This window comes from Eublepharis macularius, chromosome 4, assembly GCF_028583425.1.
Source record: "Eublepharis macularius isolate TG4126 chromosome 4, MPM_Emac_v1.0, whole genome shotgun sequence".
NCBI lineage: Eukaryota > Metazoa > Chordata > Lepidosauria > Squamata > Eublepharidae > Eublepharis > Eublepharis macularius.
This window is the reverse complement of record NC_072793.1, coordinates 104513507-104535408: the sequence shown is the minus strand read 5'-3', so window position 1 is coordinate 104535408 and position 21902 is coordinate 104513507. Positions and strand designations below refer to the sequence as shown.

General features: G+C 43.1%; 1 protein-coding gene across 1 annotated transcript in view; it reads left to right on the top strand.

Moving 5' to 3' along the window:
• The first annotated feature begins 718 nt into the window (after positions 1–718).
• The window catches only part of SFMBT1 (Scm like with four mbt domains 1), a 143562-nt gene continuing 122378 nt past the window's right edge, over positions 719–21902 (top strand). Inside the window, exon 1 of the mRNA XM_054978469.1 lies at positions 719–778. The gene's annotated coding sequence lies outside the window, so the exon portion shown is untranslated. The remainder of the gene's footprint in view (positions 779–21902) is intronic.

Here is a 21902-nt window from a genome sequence, read left to right as displayed (position 1 = left end):
TGTAGCTTTCTGTAGGATGACCCACCAAGCACTCCGCGGGGGGGGGGCGGCGGAAGAAGAGAGGAAGTCGGAGTTCTTTCAGAAAATCAAGTTGGCAATCGAGGGAGACAGCGTGGCTCGATGTTAATTGCGCTTTAGTTGGTCTAGTCCTGGCGGTAGCCTGTCCTTCTTGCAAGTAAAGAGGCTCAAGTTGTTCCCGGTTTTCCAAGGCCGGCAGGCGCATTGGATGGAGAGCTGAACGCCGCCTGCCTCTCCCTCAAGTCCTCCAGCGCCTCGCTCCCGATTCATTCCAACACACAGGAGGGTGGTGTGCGTTCTCCCTCTCTCTCCGCACCCGCTGCCTCCGCACATCCCCGTGCCCGGCTGGAGCTGAGCGGCTGAGCACCCTCCCCAATTGCGCGCGTAAGAACTTGAGGCAGGTGCGCGCCCCGCGGTAACTCCTCGGGGAAAGGGTGGCGCTGCGACGGGCGGGGGCGCGCGCCGCCTCCGAGCGCTGGAGGGGCGAGCTGGGCCGTCGCCCTGCCGTCCCGCGGGGGCCGAGTGCGAGGCCCGCGCCAGGTGCCCGTCCCCTGCCGGTGCCAGGGCTCAGCGCGTCCGAGCGCGAGGGAGTGTGTGCGAGCGCCCAAAAAGCCAGGAGCGAGGGGAGGGGACGGGGAGAGTGACGGCGGGCGCATGCGCTCGGCCGGCCGTGCCATATTGGAATGAGGCGGTGAGCGGAGCGCCGGCGAGCCTAGCCTGAGCCCCGGCAGCGGCGCAGGGCTGGAAAAACTCCCCGCAGGTAAGGCGGGCGCGGGATGTGTGCCCTTCTGGGGAGGGCGGCGCCCGGCGCAGCTGCTGGGCGCGTTTTGCCGCCTGCCCGGCAGCCTGAGAGGCTTTTTTCGGCTCCCGAAGTTTGATGCGGGAGACGGCGAGGGAGGGCGGCAGCAGTGGAAACAGCGGCAGCCAGGCAGGCAGGCGAGCAGGCGGAGCGCAGCGCTGGGGAGGGGGCGAGAGCGAGCGGCGAGCGCTTCGCTCAGATGGACGAGCCGGAGTCGCTGCGGCTGCGGTGGCGCTGCCAACTCCGCGCGCAGTTGGCGCTCCTCGCGCAAGTCCCCGCGGGCCGGGAGAGGCGCGCCGCGGCGGGCGAGTCGGGGCCCGAGAGGGGGCGCCGGCTGGGTTGTCTGGTACTGTCTACGCAGGGCTGCCTTCTCGAAAAGTTTCGGAGCATGGGGCGCGGGGGCTGCTCTTTCCTCCCCGCCCGCCGGTTGTGTGTCTGTGAAAGACTACGCGCTTTCCTTCCTCCTGCCCCTTAGATGTTGGGTTTCCTGCAGCAGTAGTGGATGCACTTTCTCTTTCTGCCTTGGGAGTGAACGGGCAGGTCAGAAGAAAAGTCATTTCAAGGTTCTCCTGAAAAGTTCCCGTGAACTTCTATGGCCATGTGGCTTCCTGAGCGGGGCGGTGGCTTGGCATATTGTCCCCCCCCCCCATAAAGTGTTTCCTTTCAAACGATGAGGCCTCCAACCAAGTTGGCTGCGTTTCTCCCCTGCCCCAGAGAAATGGCGGGGGAAGTGATCTTTAAACCTCCACTGCGGGGACTGCACCGCGCGCGCACCCTTGCTCTCTCTAGTGTGCGACGCATTTTGGCCGTCGCTCTGGGATGTTTATGTCGGTTTCCAGTCTGGTCTAAGCAGCGCCTCATCGCAGTCTGACCCGTAAAGACCCTCCACCCTTTTGGTGGTGAGGGATGTGCCCGCGCCTGCTGCCCACTGTTGTTTTGGCTTTAAGGTGCCATGGCCCAGCTCTTTCTCACCCGTCTTACAAATGCCGCTGAAGCTTCCTTTGGGAGAGAGGGAGCTTTTGCTTTCAGTTAAGAACAACTCTGCTCTTCCACACTTTGATGTATTCTTTCAGTTGTCATTTTGCCTTGTCTCTCTCCTTGTTCCACTCAAGGATCCAGGAGCTTTGTTGCCTTGGGAGTTCATCTGCCCTTCTAGGGGAGGATGCACCTGAAGCTGTAAATAATGATCTTGAGGTGCTTCAGTTTGTTTTAGAGAAACTAGAATAATGCTATATTTGATTTCAGACTGGTGCATAAGCTAGCAGCAGCAGCAGGTCTTGTGAAGAGAAGTAAAAGTCCTTGTCTTTATCAGGCAATTAGTGACCCATGCATGTAAAAGTGGGATGGAACATCTTTTGCATGCACTTTGAGAAGTGCATCATTTAGAGGTGGTTCTGTGCATGACATTAATGGCTGCTGCAAACAAGTGAACGAATGGGAAGAAGAGTCTAGAACTGAGGCATTCTTTGTTGAAGGAGTAAGAGCTGGCAGTTAATCAGTTCTTTAAAAACAGTGCTGTTACTAGGCCTCTCCTAGTCTGTGTAATAGGCCAGAGGGATGTCTGTTTAATGGTCCCATGTGGGTTTTAGTAGAATGATTATATCTGCTTTGGAGAAATTTGCTGTCATCGTAAAAGGTGTTTCAAAGTCTGTAACACTTAGGGCTGATAGCTTTGTCTCAGTACCGTAACCACTTGGAAAGCAGCAATCTAATGTACTATTCTACACTTCTACAGAGTGGCCTGTATGGTTCTTTCTGCTGTCAATTCTTTCACAAGACAGGCTGCCAACAGGAGCAAGATAGTTTATCATAGCAAACATTTTGGTAATGTAAAAAATAAGATGCAAAAGTCAAGCACTGCTATTTTCTGCCTAACAAACTATTAAAATATAGTTCTTGAGCAACAGGTAAAATATGCTGTAAACTGCCTTGAGCACTAAATGTGGTGGAGAAACGGTTTAGAAGTTAAATAAATAAATAAGATTTGATGGTTATCTAGTGAGAGCAGTGCAAGCTCTCTGACTATATAGGACACCTTAATTCTAAGCATATTTTCTTGAATACATTTATTGCTGCAGGACATCTCTGCGCATGATAATTTTGTTATTGCTCTAGCTGCTTCTAGTAGATAGTGGTTTCATCACTTTTTTCCCCTGTATCAAAAATACATATGGTGAGCTGTTAAGAAACAACAGAATAAAACAGGAGGACAGTGGCTTTAAAAACTTAGCCCAGTATTTTGTGGGCCAGTGCTCATTTCATCAGATGCTTAAGAGTATCATCCATCAGATCAATGTATACATACATGAGAAAAGGCGGTGGTAGAAATGTTACAAAGAGTGGCCAGTCCCACAAGAGTAATCAGTTCTCCCAGCATGAGTGTGAGACACTCCCAACTGTTGTTTGATAAGGCAAAGTGTAAAACCTAGTGCACCATGAAATGGGATAAGCAGATACAATAGGAAGCTGCAATGGTATTCCTGAAGTAATTGACATCTGAAAGGTATGGGATATGCAAGATATTAGCATCTATAATGAGTTAGGAATATAGGTCCCTGTTAAGCAGGCAGGGAGGTAAATCATCTTTAATGTGTTAATTATAATTCAGTGATGTTTTCATTGGATCCTTCTTTTGAAGTTCTTTTGTAAGAGAACTGTAACTTTTAGATCAGCCTTTGGGTGTTCAGGGATTGCTAATTTTAATGTCTAGTTTAATTTTGTTAGTCTTTAAGATGCCACTGTATTCCTCTTTTATTCTAACATGCCCATCTGGAAGTAAGAAACAGGCAGCTACAGTTTGTTGTAACTTTTCTGGTTCATAGTTAGCTTAACAGGTTGCCCATGTATGTTCCAAGAATGTACACTGTTTGAAGTTGGTATGCATGTATTTAGTTGCATATATGCACACTGTACATTAAGTTGGAATCCAAAACTAGTCTTAGCTTCATAGTACACATACACAGAAGGGAGTAGACCACCTCGGAGGGGAGTAGATATGGCCATATGTAACACTTAACATGTAATGGAAGCTTGCTGAGTGATCTTGGGCCAATCATACACTCTCAGCCTACCCTACCTCACACAGTTGTTGGGAGGATAAAATGGAGGAGAGCAGAACAGTGTAAGCCATTCCCATTCAGGAGGAAGGTGGATTATAAATGAAGTAAAATAAAAAATACATGAATAAATGTGGAGAGTCCATAACACCTTCATTCTAGATATGTGACATGGAAGTTGTCCATTGGTTTTGAAAGGAAGTTTTCCCTCCATACTGTGTTTAGGCTAAGGTATAAGAAGAGAAAAGTTTAGTCTGGTTCTTTGGGCAGGACTGAGTCATTAATTATAGTCTCTATTTGCTGGGACTAAAGGAGAGGCTGTAATCAAGCTTGGATTCCAACAGCACTGTTTTCTTGTCCTGCACGTACAGTTAAAGCCCATTAAAATAAAGTGTATGTCTCTGGCAGTAGGATCCTTTGTCTTAGGCCTCATTCCTATATGACTGAATGTACCATGAGACCAGACATAGAACCAATTCTGACATGAAGAAATAGCTGTGGTATAGCTCTTCCTCAATTGTATCACATTAGACCACAGTGGGGGGAAACCAAATGTTTTCCTTTTTTTTCCAAACACAAAAAAACCCCAAACTCCCTGCATATGTTTCATGTTGGGAAAAGGGTTTTTAATTTGACCCATATACAGGGTTATTTTTGTTTTCTTTTTAATTTGGAAGGAAAACTTTCCCCCACTTATTGCAGTGTGTTACAGACTGGGAAAGGTTGTATCACACATTATTTCATGGACATTTGGTTCTGTTCTGAATAGGGTGTCATAGAATGCATGGGCACATGACTGAGTTTAGAATTGATTCCTCCTTGCAGGACTAGTTCAGATTGCTTAATAGATGACCGTTCCTCACCTCCAGGAAGGGCTATAACATATGCCACTTCTAAACCATTTCTTAAAGCTGTGTAGTAGTAGTACCTTGAAACAGGCATATATATAATGCAGATTTCTTTTAATAATTTCAGATTTTAGAGTTTTGTTTTAAGGAAAACATTTTAAAATATACAAACATGTAGTGCTCAAACAGTCTTATCTATACTTCTCGGCTTGAGTCCTCGTTAATCTCATATTCACATTTTATGATGGTTGTTGCAATTGAAGCTGAGTATTAAGCCTGTATCTTTATTTCTCACTTCTCAGCATTTCTCAGAACAACAGAACAATGATCTTCGATGATGAACAAAGCAACTTCTGTTCCATTGGAAGGCTACATTCAGACATCATAACAAGCTGCAATTAAACTGTAATCAGGCATGAACCCAGTTTGTTTATGCTCACACGTGCTCTTACCACCTTTAGCACATGGATGATCAAGCTCCAAATCATTCTGCCTCTGGATTGCAGGTGCCTCAATGAAATGCAGTTTGTTTTTTTCCACACTGGCTGGGTTTCCATCCTGCTTTGTGGAGCATAAACAAACTTCAGTTCACTAAGACACCTGCATTCTGATGTCACAGTGAATTGGAGCTTGGTTAAGCCAGAAGTATTTAATCAAGAGAAGCTGGGAGGGCAAGAGGTAAGCGTGAGCTCATCCACAAACTGTAGTGGTGCCCAACTGGAGTTTAATTGTAGCTTGTCTGGATGCAGCCAAAGTGATATTAATGATAAGTAAAGCCCCTCCCCATTCAATTTGGAAGAGGCCTAGAATTATTTTTCTGGGAGAATGCTTAGAAAACATGTAGTCTTTTTTTCCCTGAGTGCTCTCTTCCTTTTTAAATCAGGTTATATCCTATCACCTTTCTCACTTAATCTTGTACTATTCCCTTGTTCACTGCAGATCCAGTCTTACATAGTTTTTGTCCATATGGGTCCCAGCATTTCCAGTATAATCTTTTCAGTGGTTAAAAGCTGCTCCTTTCCCCTGTTTTACAATGCCAGGCTCATAGCATATAACGCATCATGTTGTTTTTAAACTTTGAAGTTATTTACTTTTTAAAACTGTTACGGTTTTTTAAAAAGAAATTCTTGTGTTCTGAATGTTCTTTGGAGTGCTGCTGTACTCTGATGAAGAATTTAAAAAGAGAAAAACCTCCCCAGCCTCATTTATTTAGAATATATTTCGGGTTTTTTTAAACACATCAGAAATCCATTCTTACCTTGAAGAATTAAACTTTCTCCTTGTGTATGTAATAGTTGTCCCCACTCTTCTGAAACTGTGTCCCACTGTAAACAATTTTAAAAACGTAAAAATCCCCCTGCTTCCTGGAAAGGGGTTAACAGTACAAAACTTACGTTCCTACTACCTGCAAAGCATTTTTATCTGTCCAAATGCTCATTTTACATTCCAAGCCAGGAAGATCTCTTGGGAAGATGATGCTCAATTCAAAACACTATCTGGATAAATTCATGTTTTGAGTTGGGAAATAACAAACTTGGTTGATAAAATGAATTGAAATGGAGAGGGCAGTTTCACACTTATTGTGGTGGATTGGTTATTTCCACATAAATTAAAAAGTGTAAAATAACTGAGTTTGTTTGTGCTGGTTTTGTTTATATATCTGTAGGTTCACTTTATTTTTCTGTAACCAAACAACTCTGAGGGTCTTTGAGGCTGCCATGCTGGATTTCTCCATGGGGTGGGAGATGCTTAGAATGATGAGCTGAGTGAACATGGCCAGTCGACTTAGTCATTGATCCGTCGCACTTTTTTCCCTTTTGCATTCCGTTTGGATCCTGCTGCTCTTTGATTCCTTACTGAACGATTGTCCATATAGTTCCAGTGCGTGGGGAAGATAAACTAAAGAGCAAGGGAAACCTAGTCTTAACTGTCACTTGCAGGTTGTTTTGATGTTTGTGTTCATTATCTTTTCAAAGCTCCTTTTGTTTAGAATTCTCAAAGCTTTTGCATGTAATTAATGTTCATAATTCTTGTTTGCCTCCCAGGTATAGCTATGTTTTGAGAATAGCAACTCCATAGCAAATCCAGGGATAAAAAAATTATTTAACTTTAGTTATTTAACACTGAAACAGACTTTTTTTTTTGTAAATTGCAAAAGAGGTTCACTGTTGATTTAGAAGTCTTATATCTTAAGAACGTAAGAGCCCCCCTGCTAGATCAGACCAGTGGTCCCTCTATCCTAGCATCCTGTTTCATATGGTGGCTAACCAGTTACTTTTACAACTGGTTGATCCACCATCATGGAGACTTAGCATCCCCTTGTAATAAGAATAAGGAGCACCAACTCATGGGGACCTTATTTAGATAGGCTGTGCTCACAAAGGAAAGAAGATAAATAAATTTGGGAAACTGCTTTCAGTGTGTGCATCTGAATGCTAGGAAGCTCTCATGTATGTTGACCTTGCTAAAGATCGGACTTGATAGATCAAATGTCTTAACTATTCAATCTTACAATCAACCTGTATAATTATGTTGTCTTCCTAATCCTTGGGTATTGCCAGTGCAATCTTTATGTATGAAGACTTCTTTGTAAGGGTGTTAAAACTGCTTCATATGTATCTCTGTCAAATGAAAAAGGGGATGTAATGTGAAAGTCTTCAGGGTCCTTGGATCGTGTTTACTACAGCGTGTACCAACTCCCCCAGGCCCTTCAGGCAATTATACTAGCACAAAAATCCCCTGTCTGAATCTGACTCTTTCTTTACTGGAGCTCTTCTTCATCTGCCTCTAAGGCACTTTATGCTTGCAATAGGAGGTCTACGTGCACAAGGACAGGCAAAAAGGTTTCCAGCGCAAGTGTTGGTTGTACATGACACTGTTGGTGCTGATCTGTTGAATAGTGTGCAACTTCAGAGCACACTCATTTACTTAAGTGTTTCCTTTACTGAAATGAGAGAGAATAGAAGACTGTAGTATCTGTCAATTTAGTACTAGCAAAGTCTTTGGTAAGAATATCATCCAGATTTGCAGATCAGTTCACACTGTCTTTTTAGGCCCTGGGAACCTGAGGGCTGCTATAATTTACATATGTGTTTTCCCCTGCAAAGTGATAGAGAATATTAGGAAACAAAGCTTTGCTATTTCTTTAAGATATATTTCAGTTTCAGGATTCTGCACTTCAGGTTTTGACAAAGATTGATACTTAAGACATAACTGTAGCTTTTGAATTGTATACTACAATTCTGACTTGCAGTATTTGAGTATACTAATCTTTCTTTGTAGGTGATAAATTGTGGGGGAAGTTCAATGTTATCTTCCATGAAATTAAATTACATTAACAATTAAGGGGGAAAATTACTGCCAAATACAGTGCTAAAGCCATAGGGTATGTTCAAATATTATGCTGATGAAGAATGCATATAGTATATGGTAGTATATTTCAAAGAGATATAGGTTTGAATCCCTGTATAATATGGGCAATTTTAGGTAACTTTGGTCAACTCGTAGCCTTTCATTTTCAACTCTTTATTCTTAAGTATGTTAGAAGAATGTAAAAGTTTTGCAGTTGGTCCTGTGTTTAGACTCCAGTCTAAACCCATTGATTTCTATGGGCATAGATTAGAGTAAATCTGCATTATAAGTCTGCAGTCCTAAACATATGCACAGGGAAGAAATGATATTACAGGATTTTATTAGGAAGACTAGGTTAGGGAAGCAAAACTGCCATCTGGAATGCATGAAGTTGGAAATAAACTCGGGTCAGATTAAATTAAATTTGATTCATGAAGTATAAATGCACTAATGTTACTTTTCAGATTCAAAGGTAGTATAACTACTGTACATGCACAAGTGATATAAGGTAGAATTGGAGTTCTTTTTCTTATATCAACATAACTGCTTAGTGTAATTGACAGCTGTGAATGCAAACAACCCCTGTAGGGAGACTTACAGGTTAAGATTACCTTGATTAGACTGTTCAACTATAAACCTGCAAACACTTGCATTTCAGTGAACATACTAGGTCCAGGATTATTCCCTTGAATCTACCACATGCTGCTCCTTCTCAGCCTCCATTTATACTTGCAGAGCTTGTTTATAAGTTCTATATACTTAAACAAATAGAGATTGAACAGCAGTGATAGCTGGTAGGTTGATTCCTTAATTACTAATGGTCAGTCCTAGACTTAAGATTAGCAGTTTATTGTGGTGGAATGGATCATTCCTTTGCACTCTGGGTCATCCTTGACAACACCTATCTGGTGCTGAAGATTAATAGTTGGTGCTTGTTCACTTAATCTGTTTTCATTCATTTGCTGTTAATCTTTAGGAGACTCCTTTTCCTTTATGAAGCTGAACAAACCATTTTTTCATTAGCAAAATCAGTTTCAAGGAATTACCCATGATAGCAAATAGCTGAAACGATGGTATCTCAAAATGATGTGGCTATTAAAAATGCTTTGATACTCTCTTTGTGTTTGGGTGATGAAAGATAGAGGAGATGAATTCTTGATGTTCTAATGAAACACTGTACAATGCTGAGCAAGCCTTAACTAGTATCTTGGAGAATTGGAGGCGCAGGTGCTCAAATTTTTTCAGGATTGATCTTTCAGCATCCTTTTCCAGTATCACAGACCGAAGAAACGTAGCAGCTTCTGTGGTGTTCCCTTAGGGAATTATCTAGAATGAGTTAAATTTTTTGCAATCAGAATTACATGGAAGTTTTCCAACTTTATTATTAATTAATGTATGCCCCATTTTTCTGTCTAAAACCAGGAACCCGTTTAACTACCTAGTTCAGATGTAAATTAAGGTTTGCAGCTATGTGAATGAGTCTGAGGTATCCATTGGCTTACATGCATTCCCCACACTCACGCCAAGCATGGCTAGCTAATGAGTTTTAATGGTTTTGCAGCAGACCATAGTTTGATAATACTTACAGGCAAATTATAGTTTGTGTTTTCCCTGAAGACTAGTTTTCTGAACAAGGATTAAACTGTGGTTCAGGATTCCGTTTTTCATGGAAAATGCAATCCATAGTTTTCTGGATGAGATGTAACGGTGAACTGTGGCTTGCTGTGGAAAAAGTAATAACTCTCTGGCTGTCCAGAGGAGGAAGCATGTGAGCCCAAATATTATTGTTTGCTTTACTGAACTTGCTTTAGGCTGCTGTTCATAAGTGATGTTGCATATCCAGTTTCATCTCTGTCTTAGGAAAAAATTACCTTCCTTTTATGCTGTCATTATTATAGGAGCTTTATTTTTTTTCTTTTTGAACACATCAGTTGGTCTATTTCTGTTGAAATCTCTAAGAAGTGTAGGTACTCTCAGAGCACTGATCATCTAAACAATTCAGCTGGGACGTAAAATGGTAGGGTTTGATGCCTTCAGAAGACAATAATAAACCCCACAACAATGACGTGTTTCTGCCACACCTGCTAAGTGGAACATATAGTGAACTGTTTAAATATATGTTTTTTAAAGTTTTAAATATATTATGAAAGCAGCAAAGTGGTAAATGCAACAAAATGGAAGGCGGAATCCTGTCCAGATTTGACAGAATGGACAAATAAACTGTATGAATATGCATCAATAGCAAAACTAACATCTTATATATATATAATAGACCAATCTTAGAATTTCAGAAAAAATGGGGAAAAATTTATTATGTAGCTGAATATTAAGAAAAACTAAGAACAATTATCAGCAAAATTGATTAGTTTTCAAATTAGTTATCAATGAATTCTAATATAAGTAAGTAAGTAGATGGAGGGGAGAAATATTTTGTAGTTTATATATTCTGTTATTTATAGTCATCTTTGATTTATATAACCATGTTATGGATTTCTTTTTCAATATCATTTCTTATCACTATGTTTTCTTATTACTTGTTTTTCAAATAAAACATATTACAAACCAAAAAGAAAAAGAAAATTATGCTTGGCGAAGTGAGGAATAACGTATTGTGTGTGTGCATATGTGAACACATCCTTAGGGAAGGATAGCACTGCTATCTTTATAGCATAATATGCAAATTTATTGTTCTCCCGTGGTAGAAATTCATGTGTAAAGTAAGAATCTTGGATCAGTGTTCTCTCCGTTTAACTGAATTGAGAAACAAAGCTTTGGTAGAAAAATAGTTATCATAGTCTGGCTCTATTATTCACTGTGGAAAGTCCATTACTTTGAGTGAAGGACTTTCAGTGAAGAAAGGGAGTGGTTCTGCCATTCATGGTACTTAAAACTAAATTATTGATACACAATGTTAAATATGCTTGCAGAAAAACACTTTGCATGATACAACATAGTATATAAAAACAAGTATTAAGTATTTGTAACTTGAGTGACAATTTAAACATGTTTAGTTTGCTCAGCTTTAGAAATTAGTATGTGGCAACATTATGTAAGTTTCAGTAGAAAAAAATCATCATCAGTGGAGCATTTCCTTTAGAGGTAACTAGATTTGGCATATAATAAAGAACTACCAAAAGGTTACAGATAATTGCTTAGCAAATAATGAAGCTAAGGAGTAGTGAATAAATAACTCCTTGCTTGCCATTTATTGTTCAGTTGGGTAGGGTCAACTGTTTTTCTACTTGTCCTATTCCTGTCAAAGAATGAGTAATTTGCACTGAGGAGGGAGAGCTGGCTAAAGATTTTGGAATCCTAGATAGACATCCCAGTTCCCTGTAATAGCATAGAGGGTGTGTGCACATGCCGCCGGGGGGTGGGGAGTGTACGGCTTTATTGAACATGTATGTATGTATGTGTGTGATGTATGTGCTAGTTTGGATTGTGCTCCTTCTAGTGTGAATTGTGCCCTTAAACAGAGGTACTTAGGTTAATCCTCCAAAACCATTGGCTATGCAGTCCGTGTCCTTTCCAGTACAAAATTATGTCTGTTTGGGCAAGGGAGCTATTGTGAATTTGATGGACTTCTTTTTGCACATATACAATGAAGCTAAGCACAGTCACTTTTGAAGATTGAGTTCAGGATCCAAAGGAACACTGCTAGTACTGTGAGTCTAGTGTGGCTTTAGGACTGTTCTCCCTCTGAGGCAGAGGACATCTTGGGTGATTCCCACCGACCAATCAGGGAGGCAGGAACTAAATTTCTTCCTCTTCCTGTCTGGCATGTGGGACACCCTCTCTCCTCAGTTCTGTTCCTGCCTCCAGGGAGAGCAGTCTAGTAGCAGACTAGCTCTGCTACTATCTTATTAAGACTTCAGTTTCACTTTCACTTTCCCATTCCTACTCCTTTGCTCTTCTCTTCCTTTAATCTTTCCTTTGTCTTTCCAACTCTGTCGACTTAAAATTTTCATAGTTCTTCCTTATCCTTTTGCTGTCCTCTCCTGTCTCTTACTACTTTCCCTGGCTGACTGAGAGGATCACGGCAGCCATTTGGGGCAGCCGCCTACAAGATGGATGCCAGGGATTCTGAGGACAGCTTCCTAGACAATGGAGAGGAATGCTCCCCAGTATTCACATTGAACGCGATGGGGATTGATGAATCTGGTGCTGACGTGCCTCCCGCTTGTATGTGCTCCCAGCAACGAGTCGGCACCGACATGCCTCTGCAGCTTGTGCAGTCTCCCAGCTACAAGTCGACCTCAGAGTTTCAAAAGGCTCATCCCACTGATAGGAAGATGGATGCATCTGCGCACTCCTGTTCTGCAGCTGGAGTTGGTGTGTTACTTCAGCCTAGGCTTTTGGCGGGAAAAGACACCAGGAATCTCCTCAGCTCTTGCGCCACAGTGAATGTGTCCATGTGAACCTCCTGGCTGGAGATTCCACTGCAGGCTTTTTCTCTTCAGATCTAGCCCTGCCTTTACAATAGGACTCTTCCCATCAGATGGGTAATGTATGAAGGACACAAACTTGCCTGTGTCTTTGAACCTTTTAACTTCCTAAGACTAACCATGAGGGAAGAAATATATAATCTCTGCCAGGCTGAAACCTCTGTTAATAGTGGTGTGATGTCTTCCTCCTCCTCCTTCCTCCATGGGTGAGGCTGAGGCTCACTGAAAGAACTTCTGCTTTACCTGCAGAAGGATCCAGGTTTGTTCCCCATTAACTCTAGTTAAATAGATCAGGTAGGTGATGGAAAAAACTTCTTCCTGAGACCCTAGAGACCTGCTGCCAGTCTGAGTAGACAACACTGACGTTGATGGACTGATGGTCTGAGTCAGAATAAGGCAGCTTGTAATGTTTAACAGACAGTGATCCCCTCTGAGTTGGGGGATTGTCCTCAGAGAGCATCTATAATGGCAAGGAGAAGGAAGAATTCCTTCAGATGTGGAGGAGGAGGAAATATCCCTGCCAGAACAGTCAGCCCAGCTGTCTTAATTTGAGGTCTACCAGTATTTACTACCTAGACATTCTCAGCCTTAGGGCTGCAGGAATTACCCTCGGGGTAGGAGGACTCTTAGACAGGGAATACTAATCCAGACCCCAGGAAAACAAGAGTCTCTTCGTAGAGAAGGTTCCCCAGAAAAGGTCCTCCCATTTTCAGAATATTTTAGGAGACAGCTCAGGGCTGAGTGGTCTAAACCATCAGCCAATAAGCAATTCCCTAAAGTAAAAAAAAATGTACTCACTAACTTTCTTTGCTATGAGATGTTGCAGGTACCTGCGATCGACACTCCAGTGGCTATACTTCAGTCATCTGGGCTCTTGTCAGAGAATGAGCAAGGATCAGTTAGAGGCATCTTAGAGAGAGGTCATGCTGAAGAGAGCTCACAAGGCTATGGTTATGACTATAAAGGCTACAGCCATTGCCTCCAGAGCATCAGGAGTATGGATCAGAAAACTGATCTCACTTCTCCCATACAACAATAGATACCCTCCTTGAAGGGGCAAACAGAATTTTAAAGGCCAGTACTTTCAAGGCAGACACCATCCTGGATGCAGTTACCTTTTCTTCCAGGACTACGGTCTCGGCAGCAGTAACAAGTAGGCACCCTTTACTAAGATCTTGGCCAGCAGTTTTACACTCTAAAAATATTGTCCTGGCTTACCACTTTCAGAGATACAAGCTATTTGGGGATGCTCTGGGAAAGATCTGGGTTGAGACCCTGGACAAAAGAAAGTGTTGCCAAAAAACAATCAATCTGAGAGGCGATGCCTTGGCCCTCGGCCATTTTATTTACAACACACTCCACTAACATCCAGACAGGATTCCAAGCGACCATCCTGGGGTTAATCTAGATATCCCTTTAATAAGGGGGGGTCCTTTCAAGAACCCACTTGTAGTATAGTGGTTAAGTAACTAAACTGTGTTGCAGTACTCTACTGGTTCAAATCTCACTACTTCCATGAACTTACCACATGGCCTTGGGTAAACCATTCCTCTCAGGCCCAGTTCCCCAGCTGTATTGTGAGGATAATGCTTACTTTGTCCCAAGATCAAACAGACAGTTCTTCACACGTGGAAAGAGATCTGACCTTGATACCAAGCTCTCTAAGGACTCACAAGACATCCCTGTGAGAGGCCAAGTACTCCTTATTATCAAGCCTGGGTCGACACGCAGACAGGCAGCTGGATCTTAGAAATAGTCTCACAAGGCTATTCCATACAATTTGAAAACTACCCACTAGAATATTTTGTCATCTCTCCCCTATGTGAAATCTTAATAATCCTAACACCCGAGCATTCAAGCTGTGGAGCATGTTCCCCACAACGAAAGAGGACGGGGGAGTCTACTCAACCTTCTTCATAGTCCCTAAAAAGAATGGGGACTGGAGGGCGTTGTTAGACCTCAACTTTTTGAACAAGTTGCATCACTTCTGAATGGAAACTCTGTGCTCAGTCACAGAGGCCATTCAACCAGAAGAATACATGACATGTACAGATCTCACAGAAGCATACCTCCCTGTACTGATTCTGACAGCCCATCAACAATACCTAAGATTTTGCACAGAAAAAAAATCAGTTGGCAGTTCTGATCCATCCCTTTCAGTCTGTCCACTGTGCCAAGAGTGTTCACAAAGCTCCTGATCAACCCCATCGTATGTCTCAGAGAGGGGGTATTCATGTTCATTTGCACCCAGACGATCTCCTAATCAGATCACGTTCAAAAGAAAAATCTCACCGCGACACTCAGTTCACCATTCAGTTCCTATAAGCTGGAACACCTGGGTATGATCCTCAAAAGAGTGTTGTCTATCCCTCACCAAAGAAGAGGTCAGGAAGACCAAACAGCTGGCCGAGACTGTCATCAGAGTGAAAATCATATCTCACGACACTACCCAAACTGATGGGTTTGCTAGTGGCCAGCAACAAGGCGATACTGTGGGGTCATCTACATGCAAGACTGCTTCAGACCTTTCTCAGAACTTGTTAACAACAGATCATGGAGAAGACAGATCTTCTCATTCAGGTACCACTTCAGATCAAAAGATCCATGACCCCTTGAGAACAACAAATACAGATGCAAGCATCACAGGTTAGGCACGTCTTCCTATCAATGTCTTGGAAATGTGAGCTATTTGTCTGGCCTTGTTCCAGTTCAGAGATCAGATAGTGAACTCGCACATCCTGATCTGTATGGACAAGGTTGCAGACAAGACATATGTAAACAAGCAGGGGGGATACAAGACCTCAAGGTGGCACAAGGAGGCGACAAGGATATTTACTTGGGAGGAAAGTTACCTAGTCTCAATCAAAGGCATATCCAATGTCCAGGCAGACTGGCTGAGCAGATAGACCATTCAGCAAGTGGAATAGTCCCTTAAGAAAGATCTCATCTAATGGATAACATCGCAGCTCGCAACACCTTTCATGGACCTGTTTGCATCCCAACACAACCATCAACTACCAAGGTACATGACAAGGTTTGTTCCACTCGCAAGCAGATGCCCTGACATCTCAGTGGCCATTAGGCCTCCTCTACGCATTACCATCCTTATCAGTAATACCCAAACTCCTGAGAAGGATCAAGTAACAGGGAGCGAAGTGCTAGTGATTGCCTCTTGGTGGCCCCACAGACTGTGCTTTTCCACACTCCAACGGTGATATCTCCACCCCTCATCCTACCTACCTCTCCGGTCATGTTACAGCAGGAAATGATTTGGCACTCTCATTTAGACTCGCTCTGCTTAACTGTGCGGAAATAGAAAGGAAAATCTTCCTAAGATAGGGATATTCCGGAGAGGTGGCCGACACTCTCCTAGCATCCAGAAAACAGTTCATGGTCAGAATTTTCAATTCCTCTTGGAAAGCCCTCACTTAGAGGGGCAGGAAGAAAGCACTGGACATTTTACACAGCCCTGACCAAACATCCATTTGGACTCGTCAAGGATGTTCCCCTGAGAAGGCTGAGAATGACAACCGTCTTCCTTATTGTGGTCACAACTGCCAGAAGAATCTCAGACCTAAGCATACCATCAGTCAGACCTGAACTCTCTTTCACAACGATAAGCTTCATACTGTCCCCACCTTTCTTCCAAAAGTCTATTCCAAATTCCATAAGTTGCAAGAGATAAGGCTACCATATTTCTAGCTGTACCCTAAATATACCAGGGAGAGGCTCTGACACAACCTAGACGTCAGAAGGAAGCTCAAGGCCTATCTGACCCAAACAGTTCAAATCAGAAAGTCGGACTTAACTGTTCATCAGTATATCTCCCCTCAATTTGGGGAAGAAAATGCCTTCAGCAGCCGTAGGTGCCAATAACAGAACATACACTATTGAAGCTCACAAAGCTCTCATTGTAGAGGTTCCTAACGGAATAACAGCTCACTCTGTGAGGAGCGCTGCTACCAATGCAGCATTACAGAGGAACACTTCTGTAGAAGAAGTCTGCAAGGCAGCAACATGGTCATCGATCTCGACCTTGGTGAGAAGCTAGAAATTAAATCTATATTATTCTGAGAATACCACCTGTGGTAGAAAAGTACTGCAGTGCATGATCCCGGATAAAGACTACATCCCACCCAGAAAGTAGAAACTGCTTTGGAAGCACCCAAGATGTCCTCCGCCTCAGAGGGAGAATGGACCTTTGGACACTTAACGTGAAGGGTCCTTCTCCTCTGAGGAAAGGAGGACATCTTGCCCTCCCTGGGTCTTCGTCCTCCTCTACCCTGCTGTCTCATTCTTCTACCTCCTCCGGGTTATGCTTTATTTACAGTACATGTTAACACAACCGGTGTTTTTTCTCTCAGTATTGACAGTTGCTGAATGATAAATTCAATGTTACTACTTTGTGGAGTCACCTGAACTGAAGAGCGAGGGTGTCCCACATGCCAGACAGGAAGAGGAAGAAAATTAGTTCCTGCCTCCCTGATTGGATAGTGGGAATCACCCAAGATGTCCTCCTTTCTTCAGAGGAGAAGGGACCCTTCACAGTAAGTGTCCAAAGGTCCGTTTTCTAACAGTAGCCACCACCATGCCACACACTGACGCTTCTTAAACTGAGGGGAACTTTAAAGCAGGTTATGATTTATCTTGCGATGAGTTATTTAAAGAAAAAGAGTGTTTTCTGAGCTGATGCAACCTCCTTGGGTCAACTTCAGTAGGCTTTTGGATCCCCATTTAATTTTACTGAATTTCTTAGAAATAAGAGCTGGCAGCTACTAGCAAAACAATCATTTTCTATGAGATGGAAAATGTCCAGACACTTATGTGCATAGTGCAATAATAAATACAATTAGGGATGACACTCCAACCAGATATTATCAGCTGATTGGCAGTTACTTGACCAAGTCAAATATTCTGTGAAGCCTGGAATGCCACTGCATTGTGGTCACGTGGAAGCAACAGCTGTCTTTAAATTGGGCTTGTTTATTAATGATTGCTGATGTTGCTTTATCATCTGTTCCATGTAATTAAAAAAATGTGACTGTAGGTAGGATAATTCTGGTGTTCTACAATAAAAGGCAACAAGAAGAATTATTCATCGGATTGTTTACATTTATAGATAAAAGTTTCAGTGCACATGAATTTACAGGGTTTTTTAAATAAGAAGTTAACTTCATTGTTTCATGCTGATTACAACATTAAATTAGCTAATAATCAAACCTGTTAATTAACATTTTATTGTAAGATAAAATTAATTCTTCAACACTATTTAACAGTATCTGGCAAATTTATTGACTGTTGGGGAGATGCTGCTGACAGCTTTCCTGACTGGTAGCTGCTGTAGAGGGGCAGCCCATCAGAGCAAGGTGGGACAATCCCCTTCCTTGCCAGCATTAAACGGGGAGGTGGGAGTGGGTGCTGTCCCAAGAACCACACTGCCTAACAGCAGCTGCAGTAGGGATCTGACAGATGTGTGGTGAGTAGGAATATCAGAGCTGTCCTATTTCTCAAGATCTTTAAGTGCCCTCCTGCTTTACAGCTGAGAAGGAGGGTAAGGAAGGGGGAGCAAATAGTCCTGGGCTACACTACACACCTGTTGTCATGACAGCCATCAGGCTGCAGAGGGAGGCAGTCATGCATCCTGACTGACTCACAGCTGTTCAGAAGGGATGGAAGGTTGGTAGTCCTGGGCAGCTCCTTCCCCCTACGAGAAAGAGGAGTAGAGGATGGGCCAGGGCAGTCTGGCTCTGTGGGATGTGCTTGGAAGTGGGCTTTCCTGTATCAGTGGGCAGCTGCTGTCACTGGAAGGGTGGGCCCTTATCAGACTTGTGTGCAGCCTTTAAAAGCAAGCATGGGGAGGAGAAGCTTCAGTTGACATATAATGAATGACCCATTGTTTGTCAAGCATAAAGGGCAATTTTCTTTTTAAGATATTATAATAGTAGGCTGTAACATTCTTCTATTATATTCAAATTTCATTTTAAACCAGTAATTTTTAATGCATCAATAATTTTTTTTAAAAAAGGATTTTTATGAAAAATAAAGTGGGAAATTACTGTTTTGTTTTTAATCTACCCTGCCTATTACTGGCAGAAGTATGTGTGTGTGTGTGTGTGTGTGTGTGTACACACACACACACCTTCTCTGTTGTTTGTATATATACCGTTTGCCGTAAGTGTTGTGTGTGTTTTATGTTCTCTCTCTCTGGAAACTTTTTCATGGGTGAGTACATTTCTTTGAATCCTTCCTACCTATATCTGTTTAATGCTTTTAATCTTGCCTTTCCTTGTGGTTCAAGGTGGCTTACAAGTCACAGTTTAAAACATACAGAATAGAACCCTAAATAATTCCCCTCCCCCTGAAAGATACCTGCAGGCTATACCCCATCAAAGCACTGATAAATTGAGTGGCATTGCAGCACGTCCTAAACATTTCTAGAGATGGTGCTCTCCACACCTTGGAGTGGGAGCTGCAATAGAATGGGCATAAGACAGGCCAGAATGGGCCTGTCTTAGCACAAGTACAGTACACAAGTCAGTTATACATGGTTCAGACAACACAACAAAATTACCATGATGATGTTTTGCACATTTGCTCCTCTCCCTAACATTGATTCCATTCTCTATTTTCTGATTCATGATACTCCAGATTTTTCGTGACATCTGAAATAGGGAAACCAGAATCAGAATCTCCCTGAAAACTATGGTTTCGAATTCTGTTTTGGAGGCAAATACTTACTTGATTTGTATGTCACTAAACCAGGAAGAAGTGGAGGAAGAAACCTCTGCCTGCAACAGGAAGAAGGAACACATCAGCCCAGAGGACATTCCCAGTGGTGAAACCTGGTTGGAAGTGGTATCTGAATGAGCCTTAGTGAACTGTGCTACTAATTCACGTTTTTGGAGTGCAATATTTCACTGTTCATAAAAAGAGACCCTGATCTAGGTATAAGGTGCTACACATTTTAATCAGCCTAAAGGCAGACTATAAATGATATAAATAAATAACATTACAGTTCCCACACCATGCTAAATTTCTGCCCATTTGTAAACTCCCCCTGCCCCACTTTTGTGTGGCTCACTTACATCTGCATAACTTTGATGTGTCAACCATGCCAACTAACCCATTGTATAGGTGTAATCCCAGAGCTGCATAGTTGCATTAGTGAAAGGTCATGACTGTTGATATTGTGCTTGCATAAGACCGTTTGTGTATGACTCTGTCCTAATTCATGTTCCTTGATGGAGAACTGGTTCAGCTTTTTTTCTAGTGTTCTCTGAAAACACTGCTAAACTCCAAGGATTACATGTGTCTTAATTATTCACTATTTTCCACTGTTCAGTAATAAAGTTAGATATTAAACAATAAAAAAGTGATGTAACACAATATTTTGCTAGAAGAGAGCAAGATTAACAGACCTTGGTAGATACTTACAAGTGCTTTTCATTGTCACTGTCAAGTAAAGAACTGAACTATTTAAATATACTTATCTAAGGATTTCATTTAGCTTATTACAATAATTGCTTCTTATAGCTTGAACATAGATAATACTGCATGTTTGTACCAATACTGGAGTTACACTTGGTTACACTTGGACCTAAAATCTGCTGTACTGCTTTATAAGATTTTGTTACACTTGGACCCAAAAGTTACACTTGGACCCAAAATCTGCTGTACTGCTTTATTAGATTTTGTTTGTTGTCCACACTAGTTAAAATCTTTTATTACTTTCAAAGCTGTTTAAAAGATACAGATATAGGAAGGAAAAGTTCATTGTTGTGGCATATGAACTAGGGTTTTTATTCTTTGCAAAAGTGTTGCATTTTAGTAGCTTTGGACCAAAAATATAAAAACGTAATGACCATATCAAATATACTTGATACTAGCAACAAAGCCCTTTGTGGGAAAAAATACAATGGGCTCTAGAAAGGGGATAGTGGACAGGCAGGCATTCCTTCCTCCTCAGTCACTGATCCTGGCTGGTGAAGGAGGGGTGGGTGGGCTTTGCTACCTGCTCCACGCCTGATACAGGCCGGTAAAGGGGGGGCGGGCATTGCCACCTGCTCTGCTCCTGATCCCAGCTGAGTGAAGGGAGAATGAGCATTGACTCCTGCTTTGCGCCCTGGCTGAAGAGGGGCAGGCATTGCTGCCTGCTCCGAGCCTGATCCCAGCTGCATGGAGGCAGGGGCGGGCATTGCCTCCTGTTCTGTGCCTGATCCCAACAGACGAAGGTGGGTGGTAGGCTTTGCTACCTGCTCCACTCCTGATCCCAGCTGGGTGAAGGGGGTGTGAGCATTGCCACCTGTTCTGCTCCTGTTTCTGGCAGGTTGAAGAAGGGCGGGCATTGCTGCCTGCATGGCGCCTGATTCCAGTAGGTTGAAGGGGGGGCGGGCATTGCCACCTGCTCTGCTTCTTATCCCAGCTGGGTGAAGGGCATTGCCTCCTGCTCTGCACCTGATCCCAGCCAGGTGAAGGCGTGGGTGGGCACTGCCACCTGATCCCAACTGGGTGATGGCGGGGGCGGGCATTGCCACCTGCTCTGCTCCTGATCCCAGCCGGCTGAAGGGGGGCAGGCATTGCCATCTCTTCTGCTCTTGATCCCAGCTGGGTGAAGGGGGGTTGGCATTGCCACCTGCTTCGCTCGTAATACCAGCTGTGTTAAGGTGGGGGTGGGCATTGCCACCTGCTCCACTCCTAATACCACCTGAAATAAGGCACAAGGGTGGACATTGCCACCTGCTCCGCTCCTGATCCCAGCTGGGTTAAGGTGGGTGGTGGGCATTGCCCTCTGCTCCGTTCCTAATACCAGCTGGGTGAAGGTGGGGGGTGAGCATTGCTACCTGCTCCGTTCCTAATACCACCTGGGTGAAGGTGGGGGGGCGGGCATTGCCACCTGCTCCCATCCTCATCCCAGCCTGGGCTTCCCGCCATGGCACGTTTTCTGAAGGGACCTGGTACCTTGCCTGGGCTTCCCTCTGTGGCAGCGCCCTCTGGTGGTGCACCAGGGTAGGAAATGAGTTGTCTTGAATACGCTTACTCAATTATATAGTAAGATAAGTGTGTGTAGATGACTAATGCTTTCTCTTTTGATCTTAAGAGCAGGTTTTGTATTTATATTTGGTACCAAATGAGGAGTCAGTGTGGATATTTATGTGTGAGGGAAAGAAAACAGGGTCTGAGGAAGAAGTAGTCCTTTACAGAACGACAAGTGGGCTAGAAATGCACACATAAAGAAAGGATCAGGATTGCAACTGCTGGCTCCCCCTTTTACCTTTAAACATTTCTCACAACTTTTGCACAGAGGCATAAATGTCTAGTTTCTGATCATGTAAAAATGGAAGATTCAGATTATTATTCACAGAACATTACCAAACGACACCCTGGT